The 16,643-nt window shown below is 39.5% G+C and overlaps 1 protein-coding gene across 16 annotated transcripts in view; it reads left to right on the top strand.

The window, feature by feature from the left end:
• ralgapa1 (Ral GTPase activating protein catalytic subunit alpha 1) overlaps positions 1 to 16,643 on the top strand; it is a 315,513-nt gene that overhangs the window by 28,205 nt on the left and 270,665 nt on the right. The gene's annotated exons all lie outside the window — the stretch shown is intronic.

Here is a 16,643-nt window from a genome sequence, read left to right as displayed (position 1 = left end):
GTACTTTAGATGGGTCAATTTTTGTCGAATGTGTGCAGGAGGGTTTCCTGACACAGTATGTAGATAAGCCTCCAAGAGGCGAGGCCACATTGTATTTGGTACTGAGTAATGAACCAAGCCAGGTGTTAGATTTGGAGATAGGTGAGCACTTTGGTGATAGTGACCACAATTCAGTTATGGTTACCTTAGCGATGGAAAGGGATAGGTATATACCGCAAGGCAAGAATTATAACTGGGGAAAGGCAATTATGATATGATTAGGCAAGATTAGGATGCACAGGATGGGGAAGGAAACTGCAGGGGATAGGCACAATTGAAATGTGGAGATTGTTCAAGGAACAGCTACTGCGTGTTCTTGATAAGTATGTATCTGTCAGGCAGGGAGGAAGTGGTCAAGCAAGGGAACTGTGGTTTACTAAAGTTGAATCTCTTGTCAAGAGGAAGAAGGAGGCTTTTGTAAAGATGAGATGTGAAGGCTCAGTTAGGGCGTTTGAGAGTTAAAAGTTAGCCAGGAAAGACCTAAACAGAGAGCTAAGAGGAGCCGGGAGGGGACGTTACAAGTCTTTGGCAGGTAGGATCAAGGAAAACGCCAAAGCTTTATAAAGGTATGTCAGAAATAAACAAATGACGAGTAAGATTAGGGCCAGTCAAAGGCAGTAGTGGGAAGTTGTGCATGGAGTCCAAGGAGATGGGGAAACTCCAAATGAATACTTTTTATCAGTATTCACACAGGAAAAAGACAGTGTTGTTGAGGAGAATGCTGAGATACAGGTTATTAGACTTGATGGGATTGAGGTTCATGAGATGTTAGCAATTCTGGAAAATATGAAAATAGATAGTCCCCTGGACTGGATGGGATTTATCCTCGGATTCTCTGCAAAGAGGAGATTGCAGAGTCTTTGGCTTTGATCTTTATGTTGTCATTGTCAACAGGAATTGTGCCAGAAGACTGGAGGATAGTAAATGTTGTCCCCTTGTTCAGGAAAGGGAGTTAGAGACAACCCTGGAAATTATAGATCAGTGAGCTTTACTTAGGTTTTGGGTAAACTGCTGGAAAGGATTAAATGAGATAGGATTTCTAATCATCTAGAAAGGAATAGCTTGATTAGGGATGGTCAACACGGTTTTGTGAAGGGTAGGTCGTGCCTCACAAACCTTATTGAGTTCTTTGGGAAGGTGACCAAACAGGTGGATGAAGGTGAAGTGGTTCATGTGGTGTATATGGATTTCAGTAAAGCGTTTGATAAAGTTCCCCACGGTAGGGTGGTGGTTGATGGGAAATGTTCATCCTGGAGTTCAGCTATTGGTGGTGTACCACAAGGATCTATTTTGGAGCCACTGCTGTTTGTCATTTTGGTAAATGACCTGGATGAAGGCATAGCAGGATGTGTTAGTAAATTTGCGGATGACACTAAGGTCTGTGAAGTTGTGGACAGTGTGGAAGTGATGTTGCAGGTTACACAGGGACGTAGATAATGAGCAGAGCAGGGCTGAGAGATGACAAATGGAGTTTAATGCGGAAAAGCATGAAGTGATTCACTTTTTGGAAGGAGTAACAGGAATATAGAGTACAAGGCTAATGGTAACATTCTTGGTAGTGTAGATGAGCAGAGAGATGTCGGTGTTTACGTGCATAGATCCCTGAAAGTTGCCACCCAGGTTGATAAGGTTGTTCAGAAGGCATACGATGTGTTAGTCTTTATTGGTAGAGGGATTGAGTTTCGGAACCATGAGGTCATGTTGCAGTTGTACAAAACTGGTGCGGCCGCATCTGGAGTATTGCACACAGTTCTGTTTGCCGCATTATAGGAAGGATTTTGAAGCACTGAAAAGGGTGCAGAGGAGATTTACTAGGATGTTCCTGGTATGGAGGGAAGGTCTTATCGGAAAGACTGAAGGACTTGAGGCTGTTTTCATTCGAGAGGAGAAGTTTGAGAGGTGACTTAGTAGAGACGTACAACATGATCAGAGGATTAGATAGGGTCGATAGTGAGAGTCGTTTTCCTCAGATGGTGATGGCTAGCACAAAGGGGCATGGCTTTAAATTTAGGGGTGATTAGATAGAGGACAGATGACAGAGGTAGTTTCTTTACTCAGAGCAGCAAGGGCATGGAATGCCCTGCCTGCAACAGTAGTAGACTTGCCAAATTTAAGAGCATTTTAATGGTTTGATGGACTTCAGATTGCTTTCATAGGTCAGCGCAACATCGAGGGCTGAAGGGCCTGTACTGCGCTGTAATGATCTGTGTTCTATATTCATCTGAAGTATTCCTTTTTTGAAAGGGTAAAATGCACTTAAGGCAGGAAGATGAAATTTGAAGAATCAAGAGCAGAGAAGACACAAGAAAAGCAAAAACATTATCTTACTTTAAAAATATTGATTTCATTTTTGCCTCCAGTTTATTGATTGATGTCTTAGTCTCTCACACTAAGATGAGAATTTGACTAACTTAGTCACTTTGAAGTCAGTGACCATGATTTGTGAAGATTGCATTACATAGTACTCCTTTTTCCATTCAACTGTATATCTTCCAATTCAATCTCTCACTACCTTGGAAGAAAATCTAATGTACTTTCAAGTTTTTTTTCACTTGCTTCAGTTTACTTTGGTCTCCTTTTGTATGTTTTCCACCAGAAGTAAAGTTGAATATATCTTGGTTGCAAGCAAAATTGAAGGAAGTTTGTTGAGGGATGCTTTTCTCCTTTTGTTTTTTTGGAAAAAAAGGATACAGAGCTAGATGTTTAAAATTTTGTTTCCTAAAATTGATTCATACTCAACTCATTTGTTATCTCAACTGATGGTACTGTTGAACAAGTCAAATGCCAGAATCTGGTTTGACAGATTCTACATTATTTTAGATAATGTGGTGGCTCGTCACGACACACCATCCTGAGACTACAGAGTTTCTTTGACAGCATAACAAATATTGATTACACAAAAGAAAGCCAAGAGAAACCCCAAGCTGTCTAAATCTAAAACACAGTTTGAAAGATCTTTTAGATTAGGTTAGATAGATTCCTTACAGTGTGGAAACTGCAACATGAAACTTCGGCCCAACTAGTCCACACTGACCCTCCGAAGAGTAACCCATCCAGAACCATTTCCCTCCTAACACTAACACTAATGGGCAATTTAGCATGGCCAATTCACCTGACCTGCACATCTTTGGATTGTGGGACGAAACCCACACAGACACAGACGGGGAGAATGTGCAAACTCCACACAGACAGTTGCCCGAGGCTGGAACCGAACCTGGGAGCCTGGTGCTGTGAGGCAGCAGTGCTAACCACTGAGCCACTGTGCTGCCCTTAACACACATTAACTTAACTTAATTACAGCCCTTTATAAACTCTTGGCATCCTCCCCACAACCTTCTTTGCGACATGACAAAAAACCAGGGACGCTTCATCCTGTCCCCTAGCCCCTACCACAACTTTTTTTTAATATTCATCCTCTCTACCGTCTTGAGAAGATGTTATCCATGTCCTTTCCAGAATCTAGGCAATTATTGATGCTTACCACCAATGCATCTGTTGTTTCTACAAGCAGGCAGACAACACTCCCCCCCCCCCCCCCCCCCCCCCCCCCTCTCCCCAAAACCAAGGTTATGAGCTTGGAGACAGGGATCAGGTTACATTAGGCAGTCTGAGGCACTACAGGAATTCCCTGAGATAATCTTGCTCACTAACTGGGCTGCTACTTTAGACACTGATGAGGAGTGGAACCAGCACCAAGTCCCTGATGCCAAAATTTGCTTAGCTGCAGAGGAGGAGAGAAAGAAGAGCAGTAAAGCAACAACAATGAGGAATTTGTTAGTTTGGGGAACTATAGGGATTTGTGCAGCTATAGATGTGACTCTTGGCTGGTTTGTTGCCTCACTGGTGCCAGAGCCGAGAGACTGAAAAGCAGGACCTCAAAGTCAGGTTCTTCAGTGCTACATGCCAGTGAAACAGGAGTGGGAGGTTTAAGTGATTTGAACACATAGTTGGAGAATTGGTGTAGGAGGGAGTCTGTCAGATTTCTAAAACATGTTAGTGGTTCTGGGGTTCATAGGATTTGTACAAGACAGGATTTATCTTAGCAAAGCCAATGCTAACATTATTGGAGAATTAGTGGTGCTGCTGTGGATGGTGGAACCTAAATTGGCAAAGGATGGAAAGGTGAGCAGGGGCTCAAATTAGAGGAGCAAAATTGGTAACAGTAAGTAGAAAAGTAATGAGCAAAATTAAATACAGAAAAAGCCAAGACAAGCATCAGAGAGGAACAGAACATGGAATAATGTGAAAAACTCAAATCTAGAGTCATAGAGATGTACAGCATGGAAAGAGACCCTTTGGTCCAATCCGTCCATGCCGACCAGATATCCCAACCCAATCTAGTCCCACCTGCCAGCACCCAGCCCATATCCCTCCAATCCCTTCCTATTCATATACTCATACTCATCCAAATGCCTCTTAAATGTTGCAATTGTACCAGCCTCCATAACATCCTCTGGCAGCTCATTCCATACACGTACCACCTTCTGCGTGAAACAGTTGCCCCTTAGATCTCTTTTATATCTTTCCCCTCTCACCCTAAATCTATGCCCTCTAGTTCTGGACTCCCCAACCCCAGGGAAAAGACTTTGTCTATTTATCCTATCTATGCCCCTCATAATTTTGTAAACCTCTATAAGGTCACCCCTCAGCCTCCGACACTCCAGGGAAAACAGCCCCAGCCTGTTCAGCTTCTCCCTGTAGCTCAGATCCACCAACCCTGGCAACATCTTTATAAATCTTCTCTGAACCCTTTCAAGTTTCACAACATCTTTCCGATAGGAAGGAGACCAGAATTGCACGCAATATTCCAACAGTGGCCTAACCAATGTCCTGTACAGCTGCAACATGACCTCCCAACTCCTGTACTCAATACTCTGACCAATAAACGAAAGCATATCAAACGCCTTCTTCACTATCCTCTCTACCTGTGACTCCACTTTCAAGGAGCTATGAACCTGCACTCCAAGGTCTCTTTGTTCAGCAACACTCCCTAAGACCTTACCATTAAGTGTATAAGTCCTGCTAAGATTTGTTTTTCCAAAATGCAGCACCTCGCATTTATCTGAATTAAACTCCATCTGCCACTTCTCGGCCCATTGGCCCATCTGGTCCAGATCACGTTGTAATCTGAGATAACCCTCTTCGTTGACCAATTTTGGTGTCATCTGCAAATTTATTGACTGTACCTCTTATGCTAGCATCCAAATCATTTATGTAAATGTCAAAACGTATAGAGCCCAGCACCGATCTTTGTGGCACTCCAATGGTCACAGGCCTCCAGTCTGAAAAACAACCCTCCACTCCCACCCTCTGTCTTCTACCTTTGAGCCAGTTCTTTATCAAAATGGCTAGTTGTCCCTGTATTCCATGAGATCTAACCTTGCTAATCAGTCTCCCATGGGGAATCTTGTCAAATACCTTACTGAAGTCCATATAGATCACATCTACTACTCTGCCCTCATCAATCTTCTTTGTTACTTCTTCAAAAAACTCAATCAAGTTTGTGAGACATGATTTCCCACGCACAAAGCCATGTTGACTATCCCGAATCAGTCCTTGCCTTTCCAAATACATGTACATCCTGTCCCTCAGGATTCCCTCCAACAACTTGCCCACCTCCAAGGTCAGGCTCACCGATCTATAGTTCCCTAGCTTATCTCTACCGCCCTTCTTTAAACAGGTTTGCCAACCTCCGGCACCTCACCTGTGACTATCGATAATACAAATATCTCAGCAAGAGGCCCAGCGATCACTTCTCTGGCTTCCCACAGAGTTCTCGGGTACACCTGATCAGGTCCTGGGGATTTATCCACCTTTAACCGTTTCAAGGCATCCAGCACTTCCTCCTCTGTAATCTGGATATTTTGCAAGATGTCACCATCTATTTCCCTACAGTCTATATCTTCCATATCCTTTTCCACAGTAAATACTGATGCAAAATATTCATTTAGTATCTTACCCCATTTTCTGTGGCTCCACACAAAAGCCGCCTTGCTGATCTTTGAGGGGCCCTATTGTCTCCTTAGTTACCCTTTTGTCCTTAATATATTTGTAAAAACCCTTTGGATTCTCCTTAATTGTATTTGCTAATGCTATCTAATGTCCCCGTTTTGCCCTCCTGATTACCCTCTTAAATATACTCCAGCTTCCTTTATACTCTTCTAAGGATTCACTTGATCTATCCTGTCTATACCTGACATATGCTTCCTTCTTTTCTTAACCAAACACAATTTCTTTCGTCATCCAGCATTCTCTATACCTACCACCCTTCCCTTTCACCCTGACAGGAATATACTTTCTCTGGATGCTTGTTATCTCATTTCTGAAGGCTTCCCATTTTCCAGTCGTCCCTTTACCTGCAAACATCTGCCTCCAATCAGTTTTCGAAAGTTCTTGCCTAATACCGTCAAAATTGGCCTTTTTCCAATTTAGAACTTCAACGTTTAGATCTGGTCTATCCTTTTCCATCACTATTTTAAAACGAATAGAATTATGGTTGCTGGCCCCAAAGTGCTCCCCCACTGACAACTCAGTCACCTGCCCTGCCTTATTTCTGAAGAGTAGGTCAAGTTTTGCACCTTCTCTAGTAGGTACATCCACATACTGAATCAGTAAATTGCCTTGTACACACTTAAGAAATTCCTCTCCATCTAAACCTTTAACACTATGGCAGTCCCAGTCGATGTTTGGAAAGTTTAAAATCTCCTACCATAACTACCCTATTATTCTTACAGATAGCTGAGATCTCCTTACAAGTTTGTTTCTCAAATTCCCTCTGGCTATTGGGGGGGTCTGTAATACAATCCCAACAACGTGATCATCCCTTTCTTATTTCTCAGTTCCACCCAAATAACTTCCCTGGATGTATTTCCAGGAATATCCTTCCTCAGTACAGCTGTAATGCTATTCCTTATCAAAAATGCCACTCCCCCTCGTCTCTTGCCTCCCTTTCTATCCTTCCTGTAGCATTTGTATCCTGGAACATTAAGCTGCCAGTCCTGTCCATCCCTGAGCCATGTTTCTGTAATTGCTATAATATCCCAGTCCCATGTTCCTAACCATGCCTTGAGTTCATCTGCCTTCCCTGTTATGTCCCTTGCATTGAAATAAATGCAGTTCAATTTATTAGTCCTACCTTGTCCCTGACTGTTTGACTCACTTCTGTTCTCAGCTGTACCTGTCTCAGATCGATCTCTTTCCTCACTATCTCCCTGGGTCCCACCCCCCCACCTTACTAGTTTAAATCCTCCCAAGCAGTTCTAGCAAATTTCCCTGCCAGTATATTAGTCCCCTTTCAATTTAGGTGCAATCCGTCCTTCTTGTACAGGTCACTTCTACCACAAAAGGAATTGAAATGATCCAAAAATGGGAATCCTTCTCCCATAGACCAGCTCCTCAGCCATGCATTCATCTGCTCTATCCTCCTATTCCTGCCCTCACTAGCTCATAGCACTGGGAGTAATCCAGATATTACTACCCTTGAGGACCTCCTTTTTAAATTTCTGCCTAACTCTCTGTAATCTCCCTTCAGAGTCTCAACCTTTTCCCTAGGGCACTGTTTCTGAACACATCTAAAACCTTTGCAGCAATGTCGATAATTTGAATTCCCAAATAGAGATAAATGGATCTGATTTTAATTGGCGTTGATTACCAAGACATGGTTAGAAATGATTAAGACTAGAACTAAATATTCAAAAATGTTTGTAATTTAGTAGGGAAGGGCATAAAACATACACGGAATAGTGTAGGTTAGATGGGCTTCAGATTGCTATGACAGGTTGGCACAACATTGAGGGCCGAAGGGCCTGTACTGCGCTGTAATGTTCTATATTCTAAAAAAACAAAATGAAGATGCACTCAGAATAAGGGATAAGATCTGTACTTTGAGGGAGGATCTTCGATCAAAGGATCAAGATATCGAATCAGTTTTGGTGGACCAGTTTTATAGGCCACGAACAGTAGGAGCAATGTGGGGCACAATATAGTTAAAAATCACATAACACCAGGTTATAGTCCAACTGATTTATTTGGAAGTGCAAGCTTTTGGAGCATTGCTGCTTTGTCAGATAGCACGATGTAAGTCGGGAAATTAGAGGTACCTGTAACATGGGTAATCTAGTATTAATGGCCATCCATGTATACTCCTATCAGCACTAATGCAGTGAAGAATTAATTCTTCATGTGTGTACAAGAATCAGTTTTGCAGCAGTATGTTGAAGAACCAATTTGGAAACGAGCTGTTTTAGATTGGTTTTATGTAATGTGAAAGGGCTAATTAATCCTGCTGTAAAGGAGCCTTTAGGGAATGGTAACCACAATGACAGAATTTTATATTATTTTAAAATGGTATAATTCACTCAGAAAATGGTTGTCTTAAATCTGAACAAACAAAACTATGACGTGGCAAAATTGATAACAGTGGATTTGGAAAATTTCTATTGCTAATTTCTCAATCCTTATTTTCTTAGGTAGCCATGATGCGGAGGTGCTGGTGTTGGACTTGGGTGGGCAAAATCAGAAGTCATGCAACACCAAGTTATAGTACAATAGGTTTATTTGAAATCACAAGTTTCAAAGTGCTGCTCCTTCATCACTCCATCTGATTTCCTTCTTTTCTTAGTCATTCTTTATTAGTTTCTAAAGTCTGTCCATTCATCTGATCCTCCATCAATTTTGGCATTAATTATGCTTTTTCTTTAAATTTTATACAATTACTAATATCCTTATTGAACCACGTGTTGTGCATCCTTCTCACAGACTTTTCTGCTCCATAAAATACTCTCCTTAAATGACTTCTGTTTCTCAGCAGTGTTACCTTTTTAACATATTTGAGCCAATACATGTCTTCATACCCCTATAAATGTCTTTGTTTAAGTTTAAAACTTTCTTCTCTCTTCAAACTTATTATGGAATTCATTGATTTATGATCAGTTATGCTTAATTGCTGTTTTACTTTGAGGTCATTCATTTATCTTGTCTCGTTGCACTTTACTAGGTTTAATACAGCCTTCTCCCTAGTTGGCCTTAAAATATACTGCTTTACGAAATCTGTCCTGAAAACACTGTCACCTATAAGGCTTCCTTTGTCAATCTGATTTGCAAAATCTATATGAAAATTTAAGATCACCTGTGATTTAATGCAGTACCTTTCTCTACATGGTTCCATTATTTCTTACTGGATGTTCTGTAGGTACTGTTGAGAGCCTCTAAGCTATTCCCAGCAAGTGACTTGTTTGCTATTTCTTTCTCTCCCTAAATCGATTCTACACCTTGATCTCTAAACTGAGGTATTTTCTCTCACCATTATACTAATGTAACTCCAAATTTAAAGCTAGCCCCACCACCTTTTCCTAGCCTCCTGCCCTGCTGAATACTTAGGCTCCAGCCTTGGTGGTCTTGCAACCATCTCTGAAATGACTACTGGTCATTCATTTTGATTAATGCTCTTAGTTCTTGTGGTTTGAAAACTGTACACTTTCCGGTGCAGTGTTAAGATCTGCCTCTATATTTTCTTGCAGATTCCAGCCTTACATTCTGGTGCATTCTTGAGTTCTTAGCACAGTTCAGGTGAAGGTCACCCTAATTTTTCCCAGTACTGGTACTGGAGCCCCACGAGTTTCCCACACCAGTCTCTGAACCATAATCCCTAATCTTATTTGCCCAACACCAATTTGCTCTTGACTAGTCTATTACATTTGTGGTTATACTTGCTAATTTCGTCTCTGGTTGCTCACAATCTCTGTGAAAGAGGCAGTGAGTACGAGGCAAGTAGAAAGGGTTAATAAAATATTGTTAAAAATATGTTGTTATTTTATTTACAATAAAGGTATTGGGAATTTCTGTATTTAACTTTTTAGAGCATACTTTTTGGGTGGGAAAGTTCCGAAGGAACCTATAACTTAAGGGGAAAATCTGACTCACTTATAGCTGTTTCATTTTAAGGGAGGAATTACTGGGATCTGCAAGTAACTTCTGTTAATAGTTACATAAATGTAAAATGTTTCAAATTTTGCTTGATGTTAGTGCATCCCAGGAAATATTGTTTTTTAAAAATTATTTACGCATTTTTTCTTGAAAATAAAAGAATTAAGGAATCTGATAAATAAAACAAGATCTTATATGACTGAGAAATGAACTCGTAGGTATTCAGCCACAGTTGCAACGCCCATGATACAGTCATTGATGTCTGATAAGTGAATGCGAACTTTCTTTAGAATTAAATTATGCTGGAGGCTTGGGTGTAGTCCTTTGAAAACTCTGATAGGAATTTTGCACCATGATTAAACCAGTTTCTAAAATGTATTTACTTGTTTACATTCAACTAAGATGTAGACTTCTGAAAATTAGTATCACTCACTTATTTAGAGAGTGATTCTGTTAAATGCAGCACATAGTTTGTAAAGTGTTTTTAAATTTGCAAAGTCTTGCGTTGTCTAAAACATCAAAAGAGTTCTTTCCTGCGTGCTGCATGTCCACAGTAAAGTATTCCCATTAAATATGAACTTGCAAACCAATTCCTGACTAAATTACAAAATTGAATTACCGGTTGGCTATATCTTTGCTGCTTTGAGATTTGACTGTTCAAATCCACTCATCAAAAACTGGACATCCAAATTATGTCCTGTGAATACAGTGTAATCTTCGAACTCTAGCAAAAAGTCCCTTCATACATCAGCAGCTCACTTCTGTTATTACACTTTTTTTCTGGTTTGTGCTCAGAAAGGTTGGGAGAGAGTTTTCTTTGCATTTTTATCAACTTGGTGAATTGAATTTAAATTGGATATCAAAATCTGTTGAGAGCAGCATTTGGAAACCCAGAAACTGATGGGAACATTGATTATGCAATGTTCTTGTGTCACATGAAGTCAAGTTGAATATCCTGATTAAGTTGTCCAATTTATTCAGTTTTGTCATTTAATCAGTTTGATAGTGTGGACAAGCCAGCCATAAATAATTTAATCTCTCATAGCTTGCCATTTGGATATACATATCATGTAGAGTAGTTTTAAGAAAATGCTTCTGGTTTCATGATGCTATTTGGTATTAATTGGGTAAATAGGAGATAAAGGAAAAGACAAGATTCAAGAAAACAGGTTGTACATTGAAAAGTAGTATCATATATTAATATTAATGTTTCATAGCATCATACAGTATAGAAGAGACCTTTGGGCCATTGTGTCTGTACCAAAAATGCTACCTAAATCGACACTTATTGCATTTCAAGTTCTCATCCCAGGATGTAATAGTTGAACAGTACAAATGTACAGAAATGTATCTTGCATACTAACCTATCTGTTGTTGGAAAGGATCTTTGAAGTGAGGCAAATCATGTAAATTATTTGTGTCAAAGGAAAATGAACTTCTATTTATGGTGTCTTTCATTACACCTGACTGTAAAATGTTTGGGACACCCAGCGGACAGCTTTTATAGTGTAGCCCCTATAATGTTGTAATCATAGGAATCGTCCATTAACAGTAAGTGTAGTAATGCCTAACTCATCTGCTTGAGTGATGTTGGTTGAGGGATAAATAGTGGCCAAGCCACCGTGGAAAAATAGTGCAATAGAATATGTTTATGCCTGCCTGAAAAAACACATTCGGCCTCAGTACTACATTTAGTATTAAGTGAAAGTCTCTGTAATGATATCTAAACACAGAATGTTCTGACACTGGCATTAATGCTACCATCTGAGCCATGGCTAACGTCATGACATATAACATTTTGTTTTTATTTTATATGTGTCTGTCATTGCTCACTTGAAACCTAAACTGTATACTAATAATACAGGTACACCCAACACAGATTTTTATCAGGTTAGTAGGAGAGTCTGCTGTCCCCAAACTTGTATTTTAACCCTGACTTAAATATTTACTATAATGCTTCCACAAGATCAGTGCAGAAAATAGGTCAGGCAGTGTCAATAGTGTGAAAAACTGAGTTAACATTTCAGGCCTATGTTGTTTCATATGAACTGGGAAAAGTTTAAAAATGCAAAAACAAAATACTACAGGTGTTGGAACTCTGTAGTCAAATGTTTCAAGCCAGTGAATGCTGGGGGCAAGAAGACCAGAGAAAAAGGAGGTCTGTAATAAGGTGGAGACCAAAGGACATTGAATGAGAAAAGATTACCTATTGCTATGGTATGGCAATGAATATAGTGAAGAAACAAAGATTGTGCTCAAACAAGGTATGAATTGGTGACATGAGAATCGTTTTCAAAATGACATATGAAGAGATAAAGAAAAGAAAGAAGCTGGATTCAGTCAGTGAAATTAGGACAGTGCAGATCAAGATGGAGGGAGAGGTTATGATTTATAGTTGTTGAATTCAGTGTTGAGTCTGGAAGGCTGTTGAGTGCCCAGTCATAAGGTAGGGCTCTGTTTCTGAGTTTGCAATAAGTATTGTTAGAATGCTTTAGTAGGCCTTGGACAGAAAGTTCAACCTCTCTTTCTGAAAAAAACAAAATCCCTTGACACAATTGTCCTTCCCTTTGAATCTATCGTCACCTCGCATCTTTCCTAGAGCACCATATTTGAATCCATCCATTCATATTTCAGCCCCTCCCACATTATCAAACAGCCCTTTGGATGTCACCTGTGACGAGAAATTACAAGCTCTTAGTTTAACATCTGTTGTATGGAAAATGGTGGAAACGATTAATTAAGAAGTTATAGCAGGGACCCAGATATGTTCAAGGTAATTGGACAGTGTCAACATGGCTTTGGGAAATCATGTTTGACCAGTCTTTGAGAAGGTAACATGTGCTGTGGATAAAGGGAAACCAGTGATTAAACTTATTTAGATTTATAGAAGGCTTTTGCTAAGGTTCCACATCAGGTGGTTGTGGTGGGGGTGGAATAAAGCTCGTGGTGTCAGAGGTAACATTGGCATGGATTCAAGATTGGCTGACCAACCAGAAAGTACACATGAATGGGCCTTGTAGGTTGATAGGATGTTGATGGTGTGCCACATGGATTGCTGCTGGGCTCTCAAATGTTTATAAATTACTTGGATGAAGAGACAGAAGCTATGCTTATTGAGCTTTTTGACGCCACAAAGATAGGAAAGTAAGCTGTAAAGAGGACACAAAGATATTGATACATTAGGTGAGTGGTCAAAAATGTGGCAAATGAGGTATAATGTGTGAAAATTGAATAAAAAGTAACATGATCTAAATGATGAGAGATTGCGAAGCTCTGAAATACAAATACAATTGGGTGTCCTTGCTTGACTGCAAACTGTTAACGTGCAGATTTAGCAAGTAATAGAAAAAGCTTTTTTTTAAATCTAGTCCTCGGGGAATTGAATCTCTCAGTTATGGAGGTAATACTTCCGTTGTACTGGAGACACTGCATCTGGAGAACTATGTATATTATTGGTCACCTTATTTAAGAAAGGTTTGAAATGCATTGGAAGCAGTTCAGAGGAGGTTTACTAGAAACCAGGAATATACAGGTTGTCTTATGAAAAAAGACTGGACAGGCTATGCTTGTATCCACTGGAATGTAGACATTACTTGATTGAAACATACAAGATCCTGAGGTGCCTTGACAGGATAGGTGTAGAGAGGTTGTTTCCCCTATATTTAGAATTCACTGTTTGAAAATCAGGGACCATCCATTTGAAACAGACATGGCAAATTCTTTTCTGAGCTTTTTGAGTCTATGGAACGCTCTTCCTGAAAGATTGTGGAAGCAAAGGACTTGAATACTTTAAAGCAGAGGTACATAGATTCTTGTTAAGCAAGGGGTTGAATGATTATCTGGGTAAGTCGGAATTTGGAGTTTAGGTCACAATTGAATCAGCCATGATCTGAATGAGTCGTGGAGCAAGCTAAGTGGCCTCCTCTGATATGTCCATTTCTAAGAGCTATTCTCATTAAGCCTAGATAGCTTTGTTTGCTGCCAAAAAACGTTACTCTTAGACAACTGAGATCCCAGAATAAAATCTGGATTGATAGGTCTTTTTAAATTTAGCATGGAGGTCAGTAATTGAAACATAAGCATGCAAAGCTACAGATTTTCTTTTAATACTAAAGACATTTGTTACACAGGAAGAAATAAACTCAAAAACAGATCAAGCTATCTAAATATACAATATAGTTTGAAAAATGTTTAAGTTCACAGTAAGACAGTCTCATCCATTGTCCAACATTATTCTATGATAGCAATTCAAACTCCTGAGAAATTTCTCTCAAAACCAGAACTTTAGTTTTAACACAATTGCTTCTGCCCAGTTTTGTCCTGTGAAATGTGAATGCTACTTACGCAAATACCCATGACAAGGGAAAGCTTAGATTTTTTTCTGTCTTAACAATCTGCAAAGTTCTATTCAAACACTCCTGGACTTGAAGTTTCATAAACTTTCACTTCATTGGAACTGAACTTTTCCAGAATGTCTGATACTCCTTTCTCGGAGATAAAATATATATGCTTCTGACTCGAATTATGTCTCCTTCAAAAACTGTTCCTAAAAGATTTTAGTCTTTTTGTTTGCAAACTAAAATCGATCCTTGATTGTTTTAAACTATGAGCAAGCTGATGCCTTCAGTGTATACATTCCCTGTTGTAAAACCCACAATGTCAATAGCCTTTCATTAACAGTAGAGGGGTTTTGCAGTCACATATATTGTATATTTAGATAGCTTGGTCTGTTTTTATTTATTTGAGTTTATTTTGCTTCTATGTAACAAATGTCTGTTTAGTATTAAAAGAAGATCTGTAGCTTTGCATGCTTATGTTTCAATTACTGACCTCCATGCTAAATTTAAAAAGACCTATCAATCCACATACATACTGTATTAGGTCACCATTCAGATTCAAAAAGAATCAACACTAAAAGTGATACCAACATATATATAGATTACACACTTTTCATCACATAATTTATCCTCTATTGCTGATAACTAGACTCTTCAACTGAGTTTCATTTGTGATTTTGATATTTGTTCAGTGCCTTTTAGGGCCTATTGAACCAATTTTGGCTCAATTGGGTTGTTTGACTTATTTAAAATAATAGAAAGTAGGATTGGTGGCAGCACTGTATATCAATCTCAAGTCAAGTGGTGATTTCTCAACATTTGACATTATAAGAGAAGAGTTTTCAGTTTAAAAGATTTTTCTTTATATCCATCACTGCTGTGCTGAAAGAGTTCAGGAAATCTGCATGTGCCAAGACCACACAACAAGTGAAGAGCACGAGACCATCTCTTTCTCTCAAAGCAAGCTCAAATTGTTCAACTACAGAAGCCATCACATATGCTTTATTCTGAATTCAGGGGTTCATGTCTTCACTTGAGCAACAAACAACTTGAGCAAATGGCCCAGTGGTATACCACAGAGACTTGCGCCTTTTAAATGTTTTTTGTATTTGCTTTAATTTTGGTATTTGTAATTTTTTTGGTTAATTTTTCCTTTAGATATAGATTAGATTCCCACAGTGCGGAAACAGGCCCTTTGGCCCAACAAGTCCGCACCGACCCTCCGAAAAGTAACCCACCCCGATCCATTTCCCTCTGACCAATGCATCTAGCACTATGGGCAATTTAGCACTGCCAATTCACCTGACCTGCTCATCTTTGGACTGTATGAGGAAACCGGAGTACCCGGAGGAAACCCACGTGGATGTGGGGAGAATGTGCAAACTCCACACAGACAGTTGCCTGAGGCTGGAATTGAACCTGGGACCCTGGTGCTGTGAGCCACCATGCTGCCCAATTTTTTTTTTTAGAAGAGAGATAAGCAAAGAAAAAAATGGAAACCTCAGCAAAAGCTTGACATAAACTAATGTGTCCTATTTAAATAAAAGCTTAATACTTTTAACTTGAATCGCACAAATTTAAAAAAGAGGTTAAAGGAACCAGATAAATTTGCAGTTTGTCGGCAATGCTGTGGACATGCTCAGTGGTTGTGACAGGTTTCTTCCCACCTTCATCCATGACTCTGTCAAGATGTTGCTCTCACCTTCTCACCAACCACATTTTAAGTTTCCTGGTTCTAACACACTAATTTTCACTATGAATACCAATCTCTGCATAGTTTCACTTTCTGCCAGTTATTCCTTCAGTGGAGGCCCAACCAATCTGACCGAATTTTTCCCACATTGAATAACTTGCACTTCAATTCACTCACTTCCTCCAAGTAAAACTATGGGATTCCACATAGGGCCTGGTAATATCTGTTTTTTTAATGGAATTTGAAGGACATTCTCTGTTTTAATCCTACTCGGGCACCCTCCTACTTATGCCTGAACTGGAAACATTTTCATTTAATTTGCTTCCAATTTCCATCCTCCTTTGTTCTTCTCTTTCTCCATCTGGAGTCTTCCATTTTTTGATTTCTGTGACTTAATTTTTAAGGACTGATTTATGGCCTATTATAACCTCTGACTCTCCGCTATTTCAGTTACACTTCTGTTAATGTGCAGACTGAATTCCATTCTCCTAATTTGCCTTTTTCTACTGTTCTTATGATGCAATCTTCCAAATCAGCACTGCTGATTTTGATTCCTTTCCCCAACGAAGGATTCTTCATACACCTACTCTGGACATTGTTGTTAGTACTCTGGATCATATTTGTATTTTTCCTGTTCTTCTGTTCTCCAT

The sequence above is a fragment of the Chiloscyllium plagiosum genome, unplaced genomic scaffold, assembly GCF_037043375.1.
Source record: "Chiloscyllium plagiosum isolate Xiang-an unplaced genomic scaffold, Cpla_swu_hap1 HiC_scaffold_8, whole genome shotgun sequence".
NCBI lineage: Eukaryota > Metazoa > Chordata > Chondrichthyes > Orectolobiformes > Hemiscylliidae > Chiloscyllium > Chiloscyllium plagiosum.
Note: the sequence above shows the minus strand (reverse complement) of the source record. Positions and strands in the feature narration are given on the sequence as shown.